The sequence below is a fragment of the Crocuta crocuta genome, unplaced genomic scaffold (genome assembly GCF_008692635.1).
Source record: "Crocuta crocuta isolate KB4526 unplaced genomic scaffold, BGI_CrCroc_1.0 scaffold224, whole genome shotgun sequence".
Classification (NCBI taxonomy): domain Eukaryota; kingdom Metazoa; phylum Chordata; class Mammalia; order Carnivora; family Hyaenidae; genus Crocuta; species Crocuta crocuta.
In genome coordinates this window covers 79,874-86,412 of record NW_027529545.1, presented here as the reverse complement: position 1 = coordinate 86,412, position 6,539 = coordinate 79,874, and the positions used below count along the sequence as shown (strand labels likewise).

General features: G+C 47.8%; 1 pseudogene; it reads left to right on the top strand.

Moving 5' to 3' along the window:
• The first annotated feature begins 387 nt into the window (after positions 1-387).
• LOC144229357 (claudin-24 pseudogene) lies at positions 388-1,047 on the top strand (annotated as a pseudogene).
• Positions 1,048-6,539: the final 5,492 nt, after the last annotated feature.

Below are 6,539 nucleotides of genomic sequence, written 5' to 3'. Positions count from 1 at the left end.
GCGATGCGAACGCTCAAGAACTCCATTCCAAACCATCTCCTGTTTGAAGAGAGAACTGCTAAAATGACTCCCTTTCACAAAAGGGAAGAACTCTCCCAAGCGTGTATTACCTGTCCCGGCCTGCCTGTCCTCCCCGTCGGCCTGGATCGGCCCCGGCTTTTCTGTGGGGCCTATTTTAATGGTAGGTGCTCGTCGGCATTAATGAAGGGTGAACAGCAGCAGGGTGTTATTGGGTAATCCGGGGTAATAAGCCGCCGCATTCTGATTGGTTAACCAAGGAGCGAACCCATGTTTGCAATCGGGCGGCCAAAGTGCTGCAAATCCTTCAAGACTGCCGTCCAACAAAGCCGCCCTGCTCTCACCTGGAGACGCGGTGTCCCCAGCGACATGGGGGGTGGGGCCCTCCGCCTTGTCAAGAACGTGGGGCTCTTGGGCTCCGTGGCTGGCCAGGTGTGTTCCCTGGTGACGCTCTGCATTCCTCAGTGGCTGACCCTCTCCTCGGGTCTACTGGAGAGTGAGAAGTACACGCTGGGCCTGTGGGAAACGTGTGTGACTCAGGACACGGGCGGCCGTGTGTGCCAGGCGTCTGCCAGCCTGCGGGAGCTGGCCGCCGAAATGCTGGTGGCCCGCATCCTCATGTGTGGCGCCTGTGTCGTGGGCTCGCTTGGGCTGGTGGCCGTCCTTCTGGGACCAACATGCGTGAGGTACGGGGCCCACCAGGGAAGCTCTTTGGAGAGACGCACGAACATTGCAGGGGGAGCTCTGTTTCTCCTCGCGGGGCTTGCCACGTTAGTGCCCGTGTCCTACGTCGCCCATGTCACCGTGCAGAAGTTCTGGGGCCCTGAGTTTCCAACCCACGTGCCCCGGTGGGACTACGGTGATGCCATGTTCAGTGGCTGGATTGGTGGATTTTTCCTTTTGACTGGAGGCCTTCTTCTGATCGTGTCACAGCTTTGTGCCAACCGATTGGCTGAAACCCCAGCCTCTTTTCCTTCAAAACTGGACTTCTCGAGAAAAGTGCCTTTTACTAAAGTAGACTTTGTTTAAAAATGGACCATTGACTGTGGCGCCTGAGTGGCTCGGTCTGCTGAGTGTGGGCTCTTGCTTTCAGCTCAGGTCACGATCTCGCAGATCGTGAGTTCAAACCCCCCATCAGGCCCTGTGCTGGCAGCGCAGAAGCTGCTTGGGATTGTCTCTCCCTCTCTCTCTCTCAAAAAATAAAAGTAAAAACTTTAAAAAAAATGGACGTTAGGGGCACCTGGGTGGCTCAGTCAGTTAAGCGTCCAACTTCAGCTCAGGTCATGATCTCAGAGTTCATGGGTTCAAGCCCCACATCAGGCTCTGTGCTGACTGCTTGGAGCCTGGAGCCTGCTTCAGATCCTGTGTCTCCCTCTCTCTCTCTGCCCTTCCCCCTCATGCTCTGTCTCTCAAAAATAAAGGTTAAAAAATATTTTTAAAATTCTAATAATTCAGGGGCACCTGGGTGGCTCAGTCGGTTGAGCGTCCGAGTTCGGCTCAGGTCATGATATCACGGTTTGTGGGTTCGAGCCCCATGTTGGGCTCTGTGCTGACAGCTAGCTCAGAGCCTGGAGCCTGTTTCGGGTTCTGTGTCTCCCTCTTTCTCTGACCCTCCCCTGCTCACGCTGTCTCTCTCTCTCTCAGAAATAAAGACATTAAAAAAGTTTTTTTTTTTAAATTTCTAATAATTCAACCAGGCATTCAAAATGAGTGACCTTTAGGAGCTGGTTGGTAATGTTTCCCAGCGGGGCCTCTGGACCAACAATGTCAGCATTCAGTAGAGACTTGTTAGAAATGCAAATTCTTAAGTCCCAAACCAGACCTAGTGAATGAGAAATGCTGTGTTGGGGGTCTAGGAAATTGTGTTTTGCACGCCTTCTGGTGAATTTTCTGATGTCCACTCCAGACTGAGAAGCCCAGCTTTGCAGAGACCCCAGGCCTGGTGGGAAGCAGGAAGGCGTCTGGTGTCTGAGGTCACCTTCATCAAGGCTATCAGCCACGGGGCCATCAAATGTGCAGTGAGAATTGCTGGAAACCATCTCTGCTACATCAGTCGGTCTTAGTCAGGAAAATTCTAGAGATTTTGAACAGGAAGGATTTAATACAGGGAATTCAGTATTGGAGGATTGGACTTGTGGAGTGAAAGTCAAGGAAAATCGCTCCCAGCTATCAGGAGATGAGGAGGCTGCTGAAATTCCAGAAACAGCAGCTTACGTTCATGGCTGCCTGTGTCGCCAGAGCAGGGGATTTACGGGAGGGTAGCTGGAAGATAGGAGAGTAGACGAGCAGATAGGGATGGATGGGTTAACAACAGATAGCCTCATCTCTCATAACACTATCACGGCTCAAAGGAATGGCTGCCAGCAGCCATGGGAATTCATTTGTGTAGGAAACATATATGGAGTGTCCGCTGGGTGCCATGTCTCTACCACATAGCTGGCCCTAGCTGAATCTCCTGGGAGTGGACTCTGAACCCTTGCTGGACCAATCAAATTCTTCTCTGAGAGCCTGGGAGCTGGGTAGGCAAGTCCTATGTACAACAGAGGGTGGCAAATGTCCATGACCTTCTACTGCACGGGATCATGGATCAGCACTGGTATATTCTTTTTCTTTTTGAGGCGGATTCCATTTCTCCTTGGATTCTGCGAACTCCCCCAGGATTCTCCCAATGAGTCGTTTGCAGTGTTTCCTTTTCGGTTTAGGTCAGGGTTTCTCAATGAGGCCTTGTGGGCATTTGGGGCGGGATAATTCTTCGCGCTGGGGGTCACCATGCACATTGTAGCTTGCTGAGCAGTATCTCTGGCCTCTACTAACTAGATGCTGGTAGCACTCTATCTCCTAAGTTGTGCCAACGAAAAATGTCCCCCGACATTGCCAGATGTCCCCTAAAGGGACAGAATCATCCCAGTTGAGAATCACTGACTTAGACAAACTCAACTTAATTTCTCTTGCTGAATGAAACAAGAGTCTTTACATCCCTCATATGCCCCAACATTTCTGGAAGACATGATTCCCTTACTGGGGAGATCTCAAAATTGGATGAGCAGTAACGTCTACACCTGTAAAATGCCAGCCACGGTTAGATGGCTTCCGGTCTGAGGGAGACGGTCACACCAGTTCCTGGCGAGACCCAAAGGGTCATGATGCTCGAGGTAGAACAAGGGCTGCTGCCCTGAAATGGGAAACCAGTCCTGATATGGGGAGACTTATAGCAGCAGCTTCTGTCTATTGCCAGTAGGATCTGGAATCAGTCTTACAGCCGTGGACGTCCATGGTCTTCATCACACCTCCCTATGGTGTTGACTGGCCTTCATGCCAGGCTTCTTCCCTGGAGTTCCTTTTCGGGTCCAGCTGCAGGCCTGGTTTGTAGGGTGAAGAGTGACCTCGTGGAACTATGTTGGCCCAATGGAAGCCACCCTTGGTGACCTCACCCATACTTCCTAGCTCTTACTCTACCAGGGCTGGACTTTCTTCCTTCTCCCAGAGGGTTAGTCACTCAAATCCCAGAATGCCTTGCAGCCCATTCTGTCTGCAATGCCAGTCTGAGTCACACTTAATATGAGGGAAAGTAGAAATCTGATCGGCTAGATTGTTCCTAGAAAATTCATGTTGGCCACCCAAAACCGCCATGATCCTAGGAGTTCAAAAATTGTGTAACTACTATTGCATCCTAGTATTTTTGTGGATTATTGAATTCAAATTTATTAGTTACCAGATTTTAGGAATTGCTTCTTTATCTTTCCGAAAAATCAAGCAAATGCGCTCTGCCTTCAGTTGGCGCTTAGACTTTTTTTTTTTAAATTACAAAAAGAGGTATTTTGATCCATGTCTTGGGTCATAACCCAGTTGGATCTATGGAATACATCCTGTGAATTAGCAAGCTGCTGATGTGCCAGCCAAGACAGAAATAAAAAGATGCGGTAAGGTAGTGCTGCTGTTCATAACAGAAAACAAGTACAAACCATCAAATACCTACCAAAAGGGGACTGGGGCATGAATGACGGTAACGATCAAAGCTGCAGTGGTGGCCGCAGCAACACCTAGTATGCGCTGAGTTTTTACACATTCTGAAACATGGTGAAGAATCTACGTGGATTATTTATTTTAGTCTTACAACAATCGTGTATGAGGACAAAACAATTATTGTCCCAGTTTAATTGTTTTAAACAGATGAAGAAACTGAGGGATTTTGAGTTAAATAAGCAGCCAAGGGCAGACTGTTAGTGGCCTTTGACGATGCCAAGCTTTACACTGTTGGCTCTGCGACCCTTCCCACTTCCTTTACCTGCTGGCGGGAATCACATCAGACCCTGGCCTGGGGTGGGTGGCTGCGTGACCCTGGTTGTCTGAGGATTTGGCAAGTCACAGAAAAACCTATACAGTTTATACAATGATGGGTCTGGTTGATACACGTCATTTATAATACGAAAATGTGATTTTCATTTTCTACCACAAACCATAAAAATGAACCCTGAATGTTTTTTGCAGCTTCTGAAGTCGAAGTTTAAATACGCCAGGAGCGAGCTCTGAATTTAGCATGGGGTGAATATCCCAGGAAGAAGTCCATGTTGCACAGGTCGGGGGGAGCCTGGGAATGTCTGCCCATCAAGCTTCATGAAAAACTGCAGTGGACACTGCTGTGTGTTTTCCATTACTTACTTTTCTTTTCTGCCGAGCACATCGTTGGACTAAATTTCCCAGCCCCTGGCTGGTACTAGTCGCTATTAAATGAGCAGACATGCTCCATACCACTTCCAGGCCAGCCTATGAAATGCCCCACGAGTAAAGCCCCAGAACTCCCGTCGCTAGATGCAGACAGGCCCAGAGAACTTGCCATCTGCCTACTGAGGACATACTGGCCACAAGAAGGAAGGATCTGGGGCCCCTGAGTCACAACTTGGAGGAATTAGGCCAATATTGTGTTCACTCACTCTTGTTTTATCTTTGGTCACAGCAACGAATGCTTCCCCATAGACAAAAACTCTTGTGGGGTTTTGGTTGGAATTATAACACATGGACGAGAATTGCCAATTCACAACATGGAGTCATCTCATTCATGAACATAGTCTACACCTCTATGAAAGAACCTGTTTTTCATAACTTTTAAATAAGATTCTTCCCCCCCCCATAAAAGTTTTGCACATCTTTAGGTTTATTCCTTGGACCACTACTGGTTTTCTTACCATTGGAAATAGTATATGTATTTTTTTAATCACATTTTTTAAAAAAATGTCACTGGCATTTAGGAATGCCAGTGGGCTTTATTTTTAAACATCTTTGTTGAGGAGCACCTGGGTGGCTCAGTTGGTTGAGCCTCTGACTTGGACTCAGGTCATGACCTCATGGTTTGTGACTTGGTGCCCCGTATTGGGCTCACTGCTGTCAGCGTGGAGCTCGCTTGGGACCCTTTGTCCCTTACTCTCTGCCCCTCCTGGGCTCTTGCGCATGCACTCTCTCTCTCTCTCTCTCTCAAAAATAAGCTTTTTTAAAAAATTTTAAAAAAATCTTTGTTTAGATAAAATTTGTACACCATGAAATTCACTCATTTGAGGCATACAACTTGCAGAGTTTTAGTAAATTTATATAATTGTAGGACCATAATCACAATCCAGGTTTAGAATATCCTTAGGGCCCCTGGGTGGCTCAGTCGGTTAAGCATCTGACTTCGGCTCAGGTCATGATCTCATGGTTCATGGGTTCGAGCCCCGCGTCAGGCTCCGTGCTGGCAGCTCAGAGCCTGGAGCCTGCTTCAGATTCTGTGTCTCCCTCTCTCTGTGCCCCTCCCCCTGCTCATGCTGTCTCTCTCTCTCTCAGAAATAAACATTAAAAAAATTTTTTTAGAATATCCTTGTCAGCCCAAAATGTTCCCTAGTGCCCACTTGTGGCCATTCCCCGCTCCCACACCTAGTACCAGGGAACCACTGCTCTGTGTCTGTGTCGAGTGCTCCTTTTCTAGAAAATTCCTATAAATGGAATCATGACTATGTAGTCTTTTCTTGGATTTTCTACAGAAACATGTTGCCTTGGAAAAACGACAGCTGTGTTTCATTCTTTCCAGTCCTTCCACCTGTGATTTTTTTTTCATCCTGTATTTGTTTCGTGGTTGCCCTGGAAATGTTAACATATATCCTCACTTGAAATCTAAAGTTGCTTGGGACACCTGACTGGCTTGGTTGGTAGAGCATGCGGCTTTTGATCTTGGGGTCATGAGTTCAAGTCCCATGTTGGATGTAGAGATTACATAAACAAACAAATACATGATTTGGTTTTTAAAGACCTAAAGTTAATTAATGACTCAGAATAAATAGGACATTAAAAAGCTGTAATCCTAATTATTCCTCTCCTGTCTTAAAAACAATTTTTAAGGGGCGCCTGGGTGGCTCAGTAGGTGAAGCGTCCGATTTCAGCTCAGGTCATGATCTCACGGTTTGTGGGTTCGAGCCCTGCACTGGGCTCTGTGCTGACAGTGCAAGGCCTAGAGCCTGTTTCAGATTCTGTCTCCCTCTCTCTCTCTCTGACCC